At 47.3% G+C, this 18388-nt stretch overlaps 1 protein-coding gene across 1 annotated transcript in view; it reads left to right on the forward strand.

Moving 5' to 3' along the window:
- LOC149326032 (uncharacterized) overlaps nt 1-18388 on the forward strand; it is a 61608-nt gene that overhangs the window by 11414 nt on the left and 31806 nt on the right. The gene's annotated exons all lie outside the window — the stretch shown is intronic.

The raw sequence follows: 18388 nt of genomic DNA on the forward strand, positions 1-18388 counted from the left end.
CGCTGAGGTGGCGTTACACCTGGTAGGGACCAAAGTAACGGCGAAGAAGCTTCTCAGAGCGCCCCCGCAAGCGGATCGGGCTCCACACCCCGACTTGGTCACCGGGTGTGTAAATCACTTCCCTGCGGCGGAGGTTGTAACACTTGGCGTCGCGTTGTTGTTGGTGACGGATTCGCTGTCGAGCAACATGGCGAGCGGCTTCGGCGTCAGGAGCAAATTGGTTCGCTTCGAAAGAAGAAGGAGCAGGATCCGGAAGAAGCATGGCGTCCAGCATGGTCAAGGCTTCGCGACCGTGCACCAAATGGAACGGAGTGAAGCGTGTCGTTTCGTGTAGAGCAGTGTCGGCAGTGTTGTAAGCGAACGTGATGTAAGGCAGTATCCGGTCCTAGTTCCCATGGTCATCGTCTACATACATCGAAATCATGTCGGCAATTGTCTTGTCAAGCCGCTCAGTCAGTCCGTTCGTTCGCGGATGGTAAGCTGTAGTCCTTCGATGGCTGGTGCCACTGAGTCGAAGTACCTCGCTCGTAAGTGCCGACGTGAAGGCGGTGCCCCTGTCAGTCAATACGACTGTAGGGGCTCCGTGACGAAGCACAATGTTGTGAATGAAGAAATGTGCAACTTCGGCTGCGGTACCACGGGGAAGGAGTAGCGGCTAAGATAGTCAGTGGCAACAGCAATATACCGGTTACCCATGGAAGACTCCGGAAATGGGCCGAGTAAGTCCATGCCGACCTGTTGAAATGGGAGGCGCGGGGGATCGATCGGCTGCAGGAGCCCGGCTGGTTTAGTCGGCGGCGTCTTCTGGCGCTGGCACTCACGACAGTTTCGGACGTAGCGGTGGACAACCGCAGCAAGCCTGGGCCAGTAGTACTTGTGACGTATGCGCGCCAACGTGCGGGAAAACCCGAGGTGGCCCGAAGGAAGGTCGTCGTGGCACGCACGCAGAACTTCGTCACGAAGCGCTGTAGGTACGGCAAGCAGATAGGCAGTGTCCGTTGGGCCGTAATTCTTTTTATAGAGGACACCATCGCGCAAGCAAAACGATGACAGCCCGCGCTTGAAGATTCGAGGAGGAGATGGAGCGGTTCCTTCGAGATACTCGATGAGAGTAAGCAGTTCGGTGTCGGCCCTTTGTTGGTGGGCAAGGGTGGACGCGGTGACAGCACCGAGAAAAGCGGAATCGTCGTCGGACTCGCCCGTGGGGCAGGGAATAGGGGCACGGAATAGACAGTCAGCATCGCTGTGTTTCTGGCCGGACTTGTACACGGTGGTGACATCAAATTCTTGTAGCCGAAGGCTCCATCGAGCAAGGCGCCACGAGGGATCTTTCAGATTCGCCAGCCAACACAGTGAATGATGATCGCTCACAACCCGAAATGGGCGGCCATACAGGTACGGACAAAATTTCGTAACGGCCCACACCACAGCCAGACATTCCTTCTCCGTGGTAGAATAGTTGACTTCGGAACGGGACAAAGTGCGACTGGCGTAAGCAATCACGCGTTCTAGACCATCCTGCCACTGAACAAAGACCGCACCGAGACCAACGTTACTGGCATCAGTATGTAGTTCCGTGTCGGCTTCCTCGTCGAAGTGGCCATGCACAGGCGTACATTGGAGACGGGACTTGAGTTCCGTGAAGGCTCGTTCCTGGTCCTGCCCCCCCAAGAAGGGTTCAGCGTCTTTCGTCAGGCGGGTCACAGGCTCAGCTAGCTTGGAGAAATTATGAACGAACCGGCGATAGTACGCGCAGAGGCCCAAGAAACGACGCAGGCTCTGTTTGTCTGTGGGCTTGGGGAAGGCAGCTACGGCGGCCGTCTTTTCGGGGTCTGGACTAACGCCTCGAGCGCTGACAATGTGACCAAGAAACTTCAGCTGATGAAACGCGAAGTGACATTTCTCTGGCTTGAGAGAGAGACCAGCGGAACGTATGACCTCGAAAACAGCACGCAAACGTTTCAGGTGCTCATCGAACGTGTCGGAGATCACGACATCGTCGAGATATACGAGGCACGACTGCCACTTCAGTCCAGACAGCACGGTGTCCATCATTCGTTGGAATGTGGCAGGGGCCGAGCACAAGCCAAAAGGGAGCACCTTAAACTCGTATAAACCGTCAGGGGTAATAAAGGCGGTCTTCTCTCGGTCGCGTTCGTCGACCTCTATTTGCCAATACCCACTGCGAAGGTCAAGAGACGAAAAATAGGTGGCATGGCGCAGGCGGTCTAGAGATTCATCAATGCGTGGCAGAGGGTACACATCCTTTTTCGTGACGTTATTGAGGCGCCTGTAATCCACGCAGAACCTGAGGGTGTCATTTTTCTTCGTGACGAGGACAACAGGTGATGCCCAGGGGCTCGTGGACGGTTGTATGACGTCGTCCTGGAGCATCTGTGTAACTTGCGGCGGATGGCGTCACGTTCTTTTGAAGATACCCGATAAGGGCGCTGACATATTGGTCTTTGGTCGGCAGCAACGATAATTCGGTGCTTTGTAAGCGGCGTCTGTCGCACCTTGGAAGTTGATGCAAAACAATCGCGGAAGGAATAGATGAGGTTTTCTACGCAGCGTTTCTGACTGGCCAAGAGGTGCGGGTTGACGTCGGTCGGGATGGCTGTAGCTGTCGCCTCGTCGTGGCCTGACGTCGTGGACAAAGAGCACTGCCTGGTATACCCTCCGAGCTCGTCAAAATAAGCGACGACCTCTGTTTTCGTGAGATGTTGCTGTTCACGGGTAAAGTTCGTAACTAAGATGTCGGTGCGACCGTTGGTAAGGTCTACTAGGCCTTGAGCTACACAAACTTGCCGAGCGAGTAGTAGCGACCTATTCGCTTCAGCGATGCCAAGGGTGCGGGTGCTGCCATTACACTCGACTGTGACGAACTTGCTGGCTCGCGGAGGGATCGTTACATGGTCGTCACATAGGCGCAACATTACTCTGCAGGGATCGCTGTGGGTGTCAACGGCTCGCTGGGCGGAAAAAGATACCATGAGTTCCCGAAGGTCGATGACCGCACCATACTCTTGAAGAAAATCCATGCCCAGAATGAGGTCTTTAGAACAGTCACGTAAGACGGCAAAGGAGCCAGTGAAAGTAAGACCTCGGATCTGGATGCGGCAGGTGCAGGCACCGATCGGCGTCACTACGTGGCCACTGGCGGTGCGAATCACGGGTCCAAACCAAGGCGTCAGAACCTTACGGAGAGTCGTGGCGAGTTGACTGCTCATCACAGAAAAATCAGCGCCGGTATCGACGAGTGCGGTCATTTGATAACTGTCGGCAGTTACAAAAATTTCAGATGAAACTAATCGTTCGCGGCACGTCGGTGAGGTCGTCGGTGAGGTCGTCGGAGAGGTCGTCGGATCGGGTCGCCACCCCCCGGGCAGTCGCGTCGAATCGTCGGGTGGAGGCTGTTGACTCTGTGCAGTGGCGGCGGCTCTACCCGCGGAGGACGCCGTCTTCAGTTTCCCTGGCGAGGGGACGTGCGTCTGAACTGACCAGAGGTTGAGGGCCGACTGGGCGAAGCAAAGCGCCTCGGGAATGGCGATCGCGATTGGCGCTGCTGCGAGGCCGGGGGCAGCACGTGAGCGGCGAGGTACTCGTCGATGTCCTGCGGTCTTTCACCATAGCGAGGTCGAGGCGCGTCGGGCAGGAATCCTCTCAAACCCATACGCCGGTACGGGCAATGCCGCAGAAAAATGACGAGGAACTTTAGCGGCTAAAGTGCTGAAAGGCGAAAGCCTGAGTGCTGCATTCTGCTACGCGATTGTTCACTTCACATTTTGTTGGTGCATTAATTAACTGCCAATTAATGACGCTTAAGCTTCGCCTTTAGGAGTGGAACGCGACAGCGTGTTGTAGCGCTGCCACGGAGTCCACTGAACGCCACCACCCGTTCGGCGCGATGCCTTGCCCTTTGAACGCAACGCTTTTTAAGGAAAGGAAATGGCGCAGTATTTCTCTGTCGTCTCGGTGGACACCTGAGCCGCACTGTACAGGAAGGGAGGAAGTGGAGTGAAAGAAGAAAGAGGGGCCGTAATGAAGAAAATGAAAATTGTATTTGAGGAAAGGAAATTACGCATTAACTGTCTCGCATATGTCAGTAGACACTAGTCGAAAATTGTATTTGACGAAAGAAAGTTGCGGAGTAACTGTCTCACATATTTCGGTGGACACCCGTCAAAATTCGCGCGTGGTGACATCACGACAATTTGGACCAATCTGAAACGCGGACAAATACGCCTTGCTCGTCAGTAAATTGGTTTTTCAGGAAAGGAAATGTATCTGTCTCGCATATCTCGGTGCACACCTGAACCTCGCCGTAACGGAAAGGGAGGAAGATGGGAGTGAACGAAGACACCGTATTCACTAGGCGCACCTTTGTTCATTCCAAACCATCGAGCTGGCATGGCGTAGTTGTAGCGTGCTCGACTCGCACTCCGGAGACCGGGGTTCGATTCTCAAGCTCGGCCAATTTCTTACTCGGTTTTATTTATTTATCTGGTCTGACTAGAAAGGTTAATTGACTAATTGGTCAAGTAGGCAATTAACTAAGCTCACGCTTACTTGGATCATCACTATACGATCCCTTTAATTGGTTGCATGGTTAATAGCCAAAGTACAATTGGCCCCGTTTGAAATTCGCGCACTGTGACGTTACGACCGTTTCGACCAACTGAAAAGCGTGACATTTCTGTCGACAGCTCCTGCTTACAACGATGAGGCATTAAAGGCTTCCGCCTTAATATGGCCAGGCTCCCTGCAGTGGTAGCAGAGCGGGCGATCGTTGGGCGTGCGCCACACGTGCGCTTTGCTGATAGGAGGGCGCAGGTTCTGCTGCTGCTCGGCGGGGCGCAGGTAACGGTGGGATGGTCGAGGTCCGGCAACGGGGCGAAACTCTTGCGGCATGGGGGCAGGTCGGCGCAGGGCATCGCTGTAGGACATCACGTGTGGCTCCGGTAGTGGTGCTGGGGGTGGCTGCACCGCTCGCTGGATTTCGTCACGGATGACGTCCCCCGTAGAAGGTATGCTTGCCGGCGGAGCATCCATGCGGAGGTGTCGCTGTTCTTCGCGGACAACGCTCCGTACAAGCTCTCGCAGCGCCTCATCCCCGGGGCCTGGCAAGGGCGCGAAGTATTGAGTGGCCGCTACATTTGCCTGACGGCCGTATTGGGCGCTCCGTTCCAGCAACGAACGTTCCATGCCCGTAGCTTCCTTGGCGAAGGCGGCGACGGCTAGCGGAGGGTCGCGCATGAGGCCAGCAAACAGCTGCTCCTTCACCCCACGCATAAGGTGCCGCACCTTTGTAGCTTCTGGCATGGTAGGGTCGGCCCGATTGAAGAGGCGTGTCATGTCCTCTATAAACATGGCCACGCTCTCGTTGGACTGCTGTGACCTGGAGCGAAGGGCAATTTCAGCGTTTACCTTCAGTTGGCTCGAGCTGAATGTGGCGAGCAACTCACGGCGAAAAGCTGCCCAGTTGGAAAACGGCGCCTCGTGGTTCTCAAAGCACGTTTTCGCCGAGTCGAGCGGTGCGAAATATACATTCAGCAGCTTCCGCTCGTCGTCCCACTGGTTGAATGCGGCCACACGGTCAAAACTGGCCAACCAGTCTTCTACATCCTCGAACCGGTCGCCGTGGAAGGATGGTGGGGGCCGAGGTGCGAGAAGGACGCACGGCGGGGCACTGCCGGAGGACTGACCTGTCTGGCTGCCAGTGGTGGATGTCATATAGCTCTCACAGGCCTTGTCAGTGGCTCAAACTCGGGTTCAAGGCCTCGCAGGCGACGGCTCGTTTTTTGGACGGGTGTGGCGTCCGCGGGTCGGGGAGAAGCGTCACGGCTGTCGTCGGGGTCAGCGTACATGGGATAGTACCCAGCACGGCTCCACCAAATGTCACAGACAAACACAGCCGAAAAGCGGGAAGCACAGCGTTTCCTAGGACGAAGCCCGCCGAACCGCCGAGCTCATGCAGAACAAAGACGATGCTCGGCCACGCGCTGGGAGCCAAGGTTCGGCCACCAGGTGGCGCCGGCAGAGTGCCAGCAGTGTGGCAATATATACAAGAAACAATAACGGTGCGAGTACCGAGCCCTGTGGTACTACCGATGTCACGTCAAACACCCGGGATGCGTTTCCGTCAATACTTTCAAATTGCCTGCGGCCCACAAGAAAACTTTCTAGCCAACGAGCGATATTTGAGTTTCTGAGTACTGATTGAAATTGGCTTAAAAGTTTTCTGTGATTTACCTGATCGAAGGCTTTCCTAAAGCCTGGGAATATTATGTAAATTTGCCCTTTCTGGTCAATGATTTCGCTAAAATCATGCAAAGTTTCTATTAACTGTGTAACCGTTGACATGCCCTGCCGAAAACCATGCTGACACCTATTCAAGAATTCAATATCTGTTAAATATTGTTCGAATGTCCTTTGAGACAATGTGCTCTAGAAGCTTACAACAGGTTGACGTTAGAGCGATGGGCCGGTAATTACTGACCGTTTTTGGATCTCCAGTCTTGAAAATAGGAACTATTTTGCTAATTTTCCAGTCATCGGGAAGCATGCTTGTTGATAATGACTTCTTAAAAACTAGTACGATGTATCTAGCTGACCATTCTGCGTATAGATTCAGAAACAGATTAGGAATATCATCAGGGCCCATTGATTTTGATGTTTTTAGGCTCAGCAATAAAGTCAGTATGCCTTCTACCGATAAGTTAGTCATCAATTACGCGCGTTTAAACAGTGAACCTAGTCTCCGCTGGCTTGTTATCGTCTTGACTGAAAACACTTGCGAAGTATCTATTAAAAATATTGCATATTTCAATTTATCACTTATAGGTCCGCTCTCTGCCCTTATCTCCGCGTCTTTTTTCTTTGGTACTGCCAAGTGTATCCAAAACTTTTGAGGTGATTCTCGTTGAAATTTTTCGAATGTAACGTTATAAAACTTAAATTTAGATTCTTTTATGTGTGACCTCAACTTACTACTTAGAGCTGGCATGTCACTCAACGCAGTCAGATCGAGTGTGCGTCGGTAATTTCTTCTACGCCGGCCGATTGTTCTTTTTAGTTGAATAATGTTCCTTGTTATCCAAGGACTGCATGCATGCTTATTTTTTGTGATCAGTTTCTTTTTTGTCAACAGATTTGTTTGGTATGTATTTTATTATGTAATATTTACATTGTTGCAAGTTCACCATTGCTTGATGTCCATCAGTGAACATAGCATGCTACGTTGTGCAGCTACAGCCATTCTATTAAGCAGATTTTCGGGCTGTTCTATGTATTGGAAGACTTAGTAGTGAAAGCATTTTTGAATAATGGTTTGAATAATTGCGACCTCTTTGCATTGTGGGACGTATAAATGCAGTTTTTTTTTTCAAACATAGGCTAGACTTCAGCAAAGATATCCCATTCAATTAGGTTGAGGGGCGCTGCCTACACTTTATATCCGGAAAAACTCAGAAAAAAATGTTTGGTTCGTTAGTTGGTTGGTTTATTAGGGTTTAACGTCCCAAAGCGACTGAGGCTATGAGGGACGCCGTAAAGAAGGGCTCTGGAAAAATCGAACACCGGGGGTGCTTTAACGTGCACTCAAATCGCACAGTACACGGGTATAGGGAGAGAATATACACGGGGATGCACGACTCGTCATCAGAAGCCGTACGTGTCATGCATTGAAGGGGTAATGCGTAAAATACCGTTATCATGCGGGGGCCATTACATCGGCCAGACGGGGAGATGCCTCAATCAGCGATTGATGGGACACGCACGCGACGTCAAGAACGGGAAAGAGAAATCACTTGTTGATCACATTCATTCATGCGAATCTAAAACATGCAAACCATTTTTTGAAAAAACTACTGTGCTTGCAAACAGTACGGACATGACCACTGAAAAGATAAATTCTTCGGGAGAGATACGTGTACGCACTCCCTCTATCTTTTTGTGTGATAAAGAACTCTCGTTTCTCAGGCAACGTTACTGTTAGCACAAGTGATTACGTGTCTTTGGTGTATAAATATGTTGCATGTGTGAAGTAAAATTTGTTGGAAGTTAGCGCTCGTGTTGTTCGTGTCTTCTTGTGTCGTGTCCTACTCCGCGCTATATTCTCTCGCTATGATCATGCGCCAAGAAGCCCAAAAAGCTACGCTTTTGAGTACACGGGCATCCAGAATTTCGCCTCCATCGAAATTCGACTGCCGCGACCGGGATCGAACCCGCGTCTTTCGGGTCAGCAGCCGAGCACTGTAACCACTGAGCCACCGCGGTGGCCTCAGAAGAAAATGGCGCACAGTTATTGTAATGTTGGCAGGGTGGCAGGCTATCAAGTTATTGTGACTAGCACCGTTTATGCACGTAAAGCTTAACTGGATGTGCAGCTGTGTGAGACTGTTAATCTTCCTTGCACTGTTCACACTTTCTTCTTCAGTAGGAAGGTAACGTTCACTGATGTGAATAATTTCCAAGAAGTGGAATGAACCCATATTAGTTTTATTTTTACAATCGAATAAAGTTAAAGTTTAATCGAGCTCATGTGCCTTTCTCATTACAGCAGATATGGAGGGCAACTGTTTTAATAGCCATTCTTGCATGCTGTCAGTCAGTACTTACAATTTCATTATGCTAAGCATCTGGAAATATGTTATATAGAGGTTGCATTCTACTGTTCCGGCGAAATGTAATTCATCACAATTACTGCTCCTGCATATGGTGCGAGCACTGGATGAAGCAGCACTCTGTATATAAAAAGTCGAGGTTTGTAATTTGCTCAAGCAATAATAGTGCTTGAGAAGGTGAGTATTTTATGCTGCTTGTGTTGTTAATATAGTTTTTCAGTGAAGGCCTGTCCAGTAACCAAAGCTTTTTGCACAGGCATAATGTAGAGGTGTAGAGAAAGACAGAGAGATTTTAAAGGGGCTGCGAAACACTGCTTGAAGGGATGCCGGCTATACTTCAGGTGAATTCTTTGTCACACAGATGCTGAACTAAAAATAATTACAGGAATCGATGCATAGGAACGGGAGTTATTCAATGAAGAAATTTCAGAATGCAAACAAGAGCTGCCCTCAACTCAAGTTTTGCGGGCTTCCCATTCCCATTTCGCTCTCCCGATGACGACATTGGGAAGGTACCAATCAAAACAGCCTATGTGACACACAGGCATAATGGTTGCCTCTTGTAAAAAACCAGCGCAAACGACACAAGGGAAGTAGGAAGGAAGAAACACATACAACGAGGACAGGCGCTAGGGTTACCTGTTCGGTGTAACTCATTCTCGCCAAGGCTGGCAGCGTCGTTTCCAATGTTACAACACCGTGGCCGCCCAGCTGGCCGAGCGAAGCTTCATCGTCACGTCAATGGCGCCGAAGGTAGCATTGATCCAATGGCTTTTTAGCATAGCTCGTGCCGTTTCCGCCCCCGCGTACCGTGCCCTGCCGCTGCGCGCTGATGACTAGAGTGCCTGCGCGGACATCAAGGTACCCTACTGATGACGGCAACGTGTCACCATCTGGCGGCCGCGCCTGGTAATCCTCCTCAAGCTGCCGATGCGCACTGGTAAATGTGAAATGAATGTCTTTTTTCGTTTTGTCCTTCTCTGGGACCGAAACGAACGCTTGTAGAACGCAATGGCTCGATCAGGTCGATTCCGCCCAGCCATTCTCATATACATAGAGAGTAGCCTTAAGTGCTGCTTCCTATTTCATAGCTGTGTACACACTGTAAGAAATGTGTGTGAAATGACAGGTATTTTTACGGAAATTTCCTGTTGTCATACAGAGAATATCTGTTTTGCGCCCGTAACAGAAACACGTTCACGGAAAAGAAAGTAATTTTCTGTTTTTGGAGCCCCACCACCCCCATCTCACCGAACGTCGGTCCCGTGAGCCCCGCCGTTACACAAAAAAGTGCCACCTTTGCAAACTTTCATCAGTCACATTACATATTTTAGGCGCGCAGAATGACCTTCCTTGGCTGGGGATCTTTAGCTAACCCTAGGAAACATTTGAGATTACAAATCATGCATCGCATCTATTTTGGAAAGCTGAGCATTGATAAAAACCGGTATCTGCTTCAACCTCATTTTTTTTCTAGACGAGTTGATCATCAGTGGAAGATCCCAGAGATTAAGTGTCGCACAGATGTTTACAAAACCTCGTTCTTTCCACGGACGATCAATGAGTGGAACAGGCTACCAGCCGGTGTCACTGAGTGCTCCACGGAAAGTCAATTCCGCGCATTTTTATCTCATGTGTGACGTGGCGCGCAGTTGTCTTGCGCGTGTCTTTTTCATTTCATTAGTGCTATTTTATTTGTGGAGCGTGGTTGTCTTCCTTCAGTGCATGTTTTTCCTCATCTATTATTTGTGTGATTGTATTTCTGTTATTATGTGTACTTTCGGCCAAATGAGCAGAAGTTATTGTGTTCCCCCCCCCCCCCCCTGCAATAATGCCCTTGGGCGCTGCAGGTATCTGTAATAAATAAATAAATAAATAAACAAGCAGTCCTATTTGCTGCGGTCCTGCATTCATCCATTGACGGCATGGACGTGATGAGCGGTGAGCTAGGTTAATACCGGCGTGCTGTGTCCGTGATTTTCCCCGATCAAACCGTTCGCACACAAGGTGAGTGGTGCACATTTTTACCGGCATGAATATTACGCTTTTTTGTCGTCTTTTGGAAGTATTGTTGCGGGCTTGTACTGCTGTTGAAGAGGGCAGTGAAGATAAATCGTCGGGGACCTTAGAAAATCTTGAGTGGACGGGTAGCTTTAGTTACCACTACAGATCTCAAGACTAGCAGTCTCCCCAACTAGTTTTGAGCGTCCTAATGCACTTGAAAAGAATGAAGAGCACGCCTGCCTTTGCGTGGAGAGTGAATGCTATTCTTTCGAAATACGTGCCCACCACAGTCGCTTTACTGCCGATGAGTCAATGCTGCTTTGCTGTGTGTCACAAAAGGTGCACAGCGCGCGGAAGAGAGAGGAACACAAGCGAGAAACACGGAAGAGTCCTATAGTTTGCGGGAATATGAAATGTGCACACATTTCGCTTTTTCTGCAGATATGTACACCTAAAAAAACCGAGTGAGTAAGCGCGGGAAATTTTAGGCCAGGGAAGTACGCGATACGTTACCGGAGGAGTACGTCAAAGAGCGTGGGATTTTCAAATTCGTTTCTCGTCTAAGTAAGGATATTAAGTGTAAGTTGTATCTTTTTATTTTTATTGACGTTTATTCATGCAGGTGCAAGTAATGCAGAAATTGTGTTTATTTTGTAAGATTTAACACTGATTTTATTTTTGGGCTGAAATAGTGTTGCACGGGTCAACGCAGTCTGAAAAGTTTCTACACGGGCTTTCCAAATGCCTAACTTGCGCTGCTACAGGGAAGTTTTTCAACGGCACTGATGTAATTCGAGTCGACATTCGAGATTTTTGAGCGCCTTTGACACGCGAGCTCAGTCCGTACCCTCCAATGGCAATCGCTATCGCTTTGGCCAGCCCGTGGAAGAGGTCAAGGGAGGAGTAACTTTATGAAAGATGGCCTAATTACACAGATTAAAATATAAATGAAAAATGGGGGGGGGTTGAATCTTAGGCTAGGAGACGAAAGCCACCGCCCGATACGAAGGGTTAAGCCACTACCATCTATCGATCCGCCCGCCCACAACCGTGCCGCGCGCGTCTGCCTGGGCTCTGTGGCTGTTGAATACGATATCTGCTGCTTGCGTTCTTCTGGTGCTTCTTTAGCAAATAATTCGTGTCCTCGCTAAATCGGCGCCTCGAGATAACAGTACACCATTCAGCATTCACTACGCGAGCTCGAACTTTCCGCAGCATTGCGCAGATCATGACGACTGCACACCTTAGTACCTCGTACTGTGCTACTTAAAACATAGCCATTTAGAAACAGTTTGCTCGCTTGCTTGAGATAAAATGCAAGCTGCGCTCTACTTATGTTAAATAATCTCCTGTGACCTAGTAGTGTGACATTTGAGGGGGCTGGCAGGTGCAAGGTTATTCACTACCGGTCAGCCGGATTAACTGCAGTGCTAGGACAGTCCCTTGGCAACACTCGATGGAGGGCCTCGTTCGCTCTTGAGAGGCATTTACGCTTTGTTCTTGGGCTGCATTTGACTAAAATGGTGCAGTGTTTATGTATTGTAGACAATCCAGCACGTGTAAATGCCTATGCTGATTTTTAGGGCCTTTATATGTGATTGACACTTATTTGTATACAATCCAAAGCATTTCACCACGCATCGGTTGGAAAAATAAGAATCTGAGCAAGCGCAGAAACGACTTATTTATGCATATGCTCTGCTACATGCTATTTGTAACTCGTTTAAAGTTGCAGCTTTCACATGATGCTACTTTAGTAGACAATTCTTATACGCATTTAACTCCCTCTTATTCCAGGAATCTGCCAGTGATTACGACATTGGCGACTTGCCATGTTCTCCTTTAATCATTGCAAAAGGTATAATTCTCTGTGGTACCGCACTGGAGCGAGCATTCCTGGTTAAAATATTGTTTTGTGCAGGAGGCAGTTTCATTACTGTAAAGAGCTTCACCATATGCGTCGACACCCCGCTAGTGATGCACGCAGCCAACCCATGTCAGGCTTTCAAGCTCATGTTTTTGGTGCACTTTGCTTTTGAATGTTGTGTACCCCAAGGAAACAAGCCTCTGCTTGGAGTTCACACAGCGGTCAGTACTCATCTCACTTGTTAACTGAATTGTGATAGCCTTTCCTGTTTTGTTTATGGCACTTCTCACATACTCAATGATGATCAAAGTTATAGGTATTACCACTTTATCATAGGACCTTTTCATGAAAATGCTGACAAAGTGCAAAAGCAATTTTCGAAAAGTAAGAAAATATTTGTTGAACCCAGACAACTAATCAATCAGCTCTGAAATGAAATTTTGCTGCTACTGATGCTTGGCTAATGCAGCTGGTAAAATAGCGCTCTAAAGAAATCTGTAGAAAGGAAAAACAGATAGAACTGTTTTTTCTGGACTTGATCTTCAACCACTTCTTTACAGATTATGGCTGTACTATCTGCATTGCATGGCGGCCAGTCACTAATAAGAAAGGGTTGGAGAGGATGGTACTATATTGCTTCTGAGATTGTGTAGCAGTGTATGGCTATTTTGGTTGCTCATAGGGGTCATAGATATTTGCCCAAGGCAGCACAGGACCTGGGGGAGAGGTTTTGCTGAAGAGTGCATATGTGCATGCAATGCCAGTAACCCTTTTGTGCTTGTGGCCATGTAGCGATCCATTGTTTATGGATAGATTTGAAGGTGTCGCCATGCAGATTTGATGAATTTCACGTCATAGATGGTACTTCGCAGAAACTGTCCTGTAGCTGTGCCATGAACTTTGTGATGGTTTGACCGCATTTCCACTACGGCTGCTGGAGCTTTTTTGATCTTGAGCTTGGGCTGCTGATGTGGTTCTGGCGTTATTTGGAGGGTATGCTACATTTTGTATTTTGTTGTTTTTTTGTATTTTGTGGTGCTTAATAAGTGTTCGGATAGGATAAACGATGAGGATTTAAATATTTGTCCAATGTCTGGTTCTTTTCATTGCTTTATTTGGTGGAAACACATTTGTCTTGCAATCTAAGCCAGTTTTTAATACTCTGCGCTTTAAAATGAAAATTTGAAATATGAACACACTTAGTGGAGACAATGTATGCTCAGAAGAATAAAGGCTATGCTAACCTCCTGTGTTAGAGAAATGGAACAGAAAACGCAAAGATAGCTTCATAAGCCGCATTGAAGCTGGACTTCCTTCAAGAAGAAATCAGCTGCCTCAAATAAGAGCAAATCTGTTTTGATTGCACCGTTTGAAGTTTCAGTATATAGTTTTTTACTGTGAATAGATCATGTATACTGTCCATTACCATTGGCCGCTGTTTTCCCGCCTCTTCAGTGGTCAGAGAATTTCGACTTAAATAGTCAGGGAAACCATGGAAAAGTCAGGGAACTGGAAGAAAGTAGCTTGCTTGACACCCTGGTTTAGTGGCGGGTCATGCATGGTGTTTGTTCTTATCGTGTCAGTCAACATGACTGGAATCTTGGTGTCTTGGAATCTTGAAGCACTGGAACCACAGTGCTTCGTTTTTGCAGCCAAAGTTTTGAGCACACTAAGTCAATGAGGCTTCCTTGTTCATGTTAGCAGCCATTTCGTGAGTTCTGTCAAAAAATAATGTTGTTTAGCTCCAACATTTTTTGGAATTGCATTCATCTGCTAAGTCTTGTCTGTATAACAGAAAATGGGGTTATTAAATAGAGCAGTGAATTTTTGGTACGGTTTGCTTTCGCTAGTGATTGCGAGAGAAGGCTGTGGCTAAAGGTACGCTGGATGAACCAGGTGCATTTCTTCCTTCTAGTACGTTGGACAGACCGGGAGAATTTTTTTTCCATACACATCGGACAAATCTGACAGTGTTTTTCAAAGTCCGGCCATTTGATTCTTGCCCGGCAGTCTGCTCGATTTGCTCTCATTGTACTCCTTTGAATTGTATCTGGATTAGTCATACCTTGGGCTCAGGAATGTTTACTCACTGCCCGGAATGGGCCAATTGGTGTTCGGCGCACATACCCTGAGATCTCCATGCAATGAACTGCTTGTACGCATGACAAACACCACGTTCTCCGGTTGCACCGTTCGCCACACGTCTTTTGGTTAGGGTGTGTGAACTGCAAAATTATTCCTGGCTATCGCCATGCAGCATGGTGCACATGTGTGCTTTTTTGTCGTGCGCCGAAGTCCGCTTCGTGAACTTGAAGGCTTGCTTACTTGCGACGATCCGCTGTCCCTCAGTCGAAGCTGAGTGCGCGTGCAGGATCGGTGCTCCAAATACACATCTGGTGTGTGGCATTGGCTGAGTGGGGCCCATTGGCTCATGCTAAGCTCGAACCACTCAGTATGTGCAAACTTCCGCCTGAAAGACCAAGCAGCGAGCTAGGCACTTTCTTCGTATTCCCCTCAGAAATGTCATTGTTCTTGGGTATTGTGGTGGAGTATATATTTGCGTCACCTAGGTCAACACTGTAAATTAATTCATACTATTGCTTTTGCCATGGCTGTGAGGCATAATATAAATACTATAAAGATGAATATTATATCTGGTGATAAAAAAGAGCTAGCATTATATTTCTTATGTAATACGGATAGGTGCATCTAGGGATATGCGTGCTATGCAGAGCTTAGGCGCTCGATCTAGCGAGCATTCTGCTGTTCTTCAGTGCTGGTGATAGCCTGCTTAAATTATGAGCTGAACGAGATAACAGATTACAAGACCAGTGGGAAAGCACCAAGCTGCTGGTGCACGCCGCGTCGCTTGCTGCTTACATATGTGAACTGGTGCGAGTGATGGTAGTGCTATATGCACGCGCAACCGGGTGTGAAGACATATATTAGATTTTTTGGGATAGCTGGGCTTGTTTTACTTCATCTGAATGCAGCCAGCGATATAAGAATGTGAAAACTTCCCTTTGCAGCTCCTCAAAAGCCGCGATATGTGGCATGCAACTTGCAAATGCTTCGCAGAGAAGAGTGTTGCAAGCAGCAATAGTGCACTGGCTGGCAGCATGCACTACCATGTTGGATGTGACTTTAGCCATGGGCCGGCAGCTACATCCGCCGTACGCTCAGTGAGAACAAACAGTCTGTCGGGTGTATCTTTAGACACTTCAGCGAAAGAAAAGCGTAAATTAGAAAAGCGGAGAGTTTAGCTATGCTTGTGTTGGATACTACATTGCGCTGTGGGAAGGACGAAAGAAGAAGATGGAAAAATTGTTTTCACACTATATGATATATGCAGATGCCTCCAGAGATGCAGAAATAAGGGAAGTGTGCTAGGTATACGTCCAATGTCTCATAAACAACGGCAGAGGCCAGATCTCTGAATGACATGCAACTTTTCATTTCCAGCAGTTTGTAGCTTTCATGCCAGTGTCCTTGCATGTTGTGAAGGACCCCATATTTAACTAAGTAATCAGTGATGACAGTTACCAAATAGCGCTTTGCCAGTAGCTTCCCTGTCTGTGTGCACAGGTGTATGCGGTAGCAGTATAATCCCTCAAAATACGCAGTGATTCATCAGTACCACCTTAAGATGTGCCCCAGCCTCCATACTTTGTTAATTTTCTCCTTTCGGTAAGTGCAACATTGCAACATTGCCCCTGCAACATTGCAACATTGCCAGGTAATTTTGGAAGTATCACGTTGCCTCAGGGACGACATTACCGCACCTTGTGTGAGCCCTTGCTGAGGCCCATACTTGCAAAGCCTCTCATTATTTCCTTTTGTTTATACTACCTTTTTTACATTGCAATTTTTTTCAGTATTTTTCAGAGGGAAGCCCAACTGTAAAACAAAATTGTGCTTGACAGTACATTACCGCAAGCTGTGTCCTTAGATGGCTGTAGCCTGAAGGGATGCTGCAAACCAACAGCGGCAACCGGAAGTCGCCACCACAATGCCACCGAAGGTCACGGACCACCAACTTTACAAGCAGATAGTACGGTTTGAAATATAGAAAAGCAAAGATGCTTGCCACTGAAAGATGAGTTTAGTTACATGAACTGAAAATGCTGACACCTGCAGCTACTCTTCTAAAAGTGCATGCATGAGCAAAGCATAGATATTATATGTCTGATTAAAATTTCGTCAAGAAACCAACCAGTGCAAGGGGCATAAATAGAATGGGCATCAAAGTGACAAAAGTAGTATAGTTATTCAAAGAGAAGTGGCGGAAACAAGGTCCCAGTAATGAAGGGACTTATAAAGTGCTTATTTGGTAAGAAACAGTCGCATAGAGTGAGCTCCCGACTTATCCAAGAGAGTCAGTTGTTGCTGTTGCAGTGCCCCAGAAGCACGTGCACTTGCGTTGCGGGGCAAAAAATAAGCAATACTTATTAGATAGCACAGCATGATGCGCTCTACACCAAGGTATCTTTTCCACCATAGTACACATTCCTTTTCCAGTACTCATGAAATTGCTAGCCAAGAAGGGAGGCATAAGAAGCGGAAAAGCACTCACTTCAGTCATTTCATTTTCTGTGAAATGCTTGATCGCATTCTTCACAATCACATGAAATATTTTATTCTAATTTGTTTTGCGCAGTAGTCATCTGGCACATCTGGCACACACATTAATGATTTTTCATCCCTTTATCGTATTAACCAAGAAGCTCAGCTAATCGCAGAAAGTTATCATTGTTTACAGTGAAAAGCTAGAGCAACACTTTCTGTTGGGCAAAGAACTACACAGAAAGCGGCAACATGGATGCTGAACTGCCAACTTTTATGTTAGAAGAAACGGGAACAGCTATTTGTACACCTTCCTAGCTGTCCCTTCCTAGCTGTCAGGATACACGGCGAAAAAAGCTAGGCAAGGTCAATTTGATATGAAAGCTTGTATCACGGATTACGAAAATAAGACAAAAACAGTATGACACGTAGATTTTTTTTGAGGCGGAAAAGACAGGGAATAGGCCACCAAGAATTTGCGCAGCTGTGTCTATTTTTTATTTATTTATTTATTCAAGCTACCCCACATTGCATTCCAGTTGAATCGGGAGTTCCCCAAGGATCTGTGCTTGGACCGCTTTTGTTTATTATTTATATTAACGATATCGTCCAAGATCTCTCTGTTAATGTTAAGTTATATGCTGATGATTGTGTCCTCTATGAACGAATTAACTCAAGTGGAGATCAAATAAGGCTAAATAATGACTTTCAGAAAGTAATGCGCTGGTGTGATAGGTGGCAAATGGTGATAACTTTTGATAAAACAGTATATATGAGAATAACGCTTAAAAGGAATCCTCTTCTCTACCAGTATGGTACTTCCGATAGTGCACTCTCAGAGGTAACATGCTACAAATATCTCGGCCTATGGATTTCCAATAATCTTTCCTGGAACAAACATATTGATACCATCTCGGCAAATGCTCTGCGCAAAATATTCTTCTTGAGGCGTGCACTACGGTTCGCTACTCCTGAAACACGTTTCCTTGCGTATAACACTATTGTGCGGCCAATCTTAGAATATGCCGTAATGATCTGGGACCCATATACCAAGATTAACATTAACAAATTAGAAAGGATTCAAAAGAAAGCAGTAAGATTTATTTATAATTCCTATGGCCGCACCTCTATCACTAATCTTATTAAAAAGAGTGGCTTACCATCCGTTACTGATAGAAACCGTATCTGTCGTTTGAAATTCTTTTTCCAGTTAATTCATGGGCAATACAACATTGACATCTCGAAAATTGTTAGTTACTCTAGTGGTTATGCAACACGCCTGAGACATTCTCTTTCCGTAAAACCTTTATCCACAAGAACGAACTGCTAC

The sequence above is a fragment of the Amblyomma mixtum genome, chromosome 10 (assembly GCF_055824585.1).
Source record: "Amblyomma mixtum isolate Tamu chromosome 10, ASM5582458v1, whole genome shotgun sequence".
NCBI lineage: Eukaryota > Metazoa > Arthropoda > Arachnida > Ixodida > Ixodidae > Amblyomma > Amblyomma mixtum.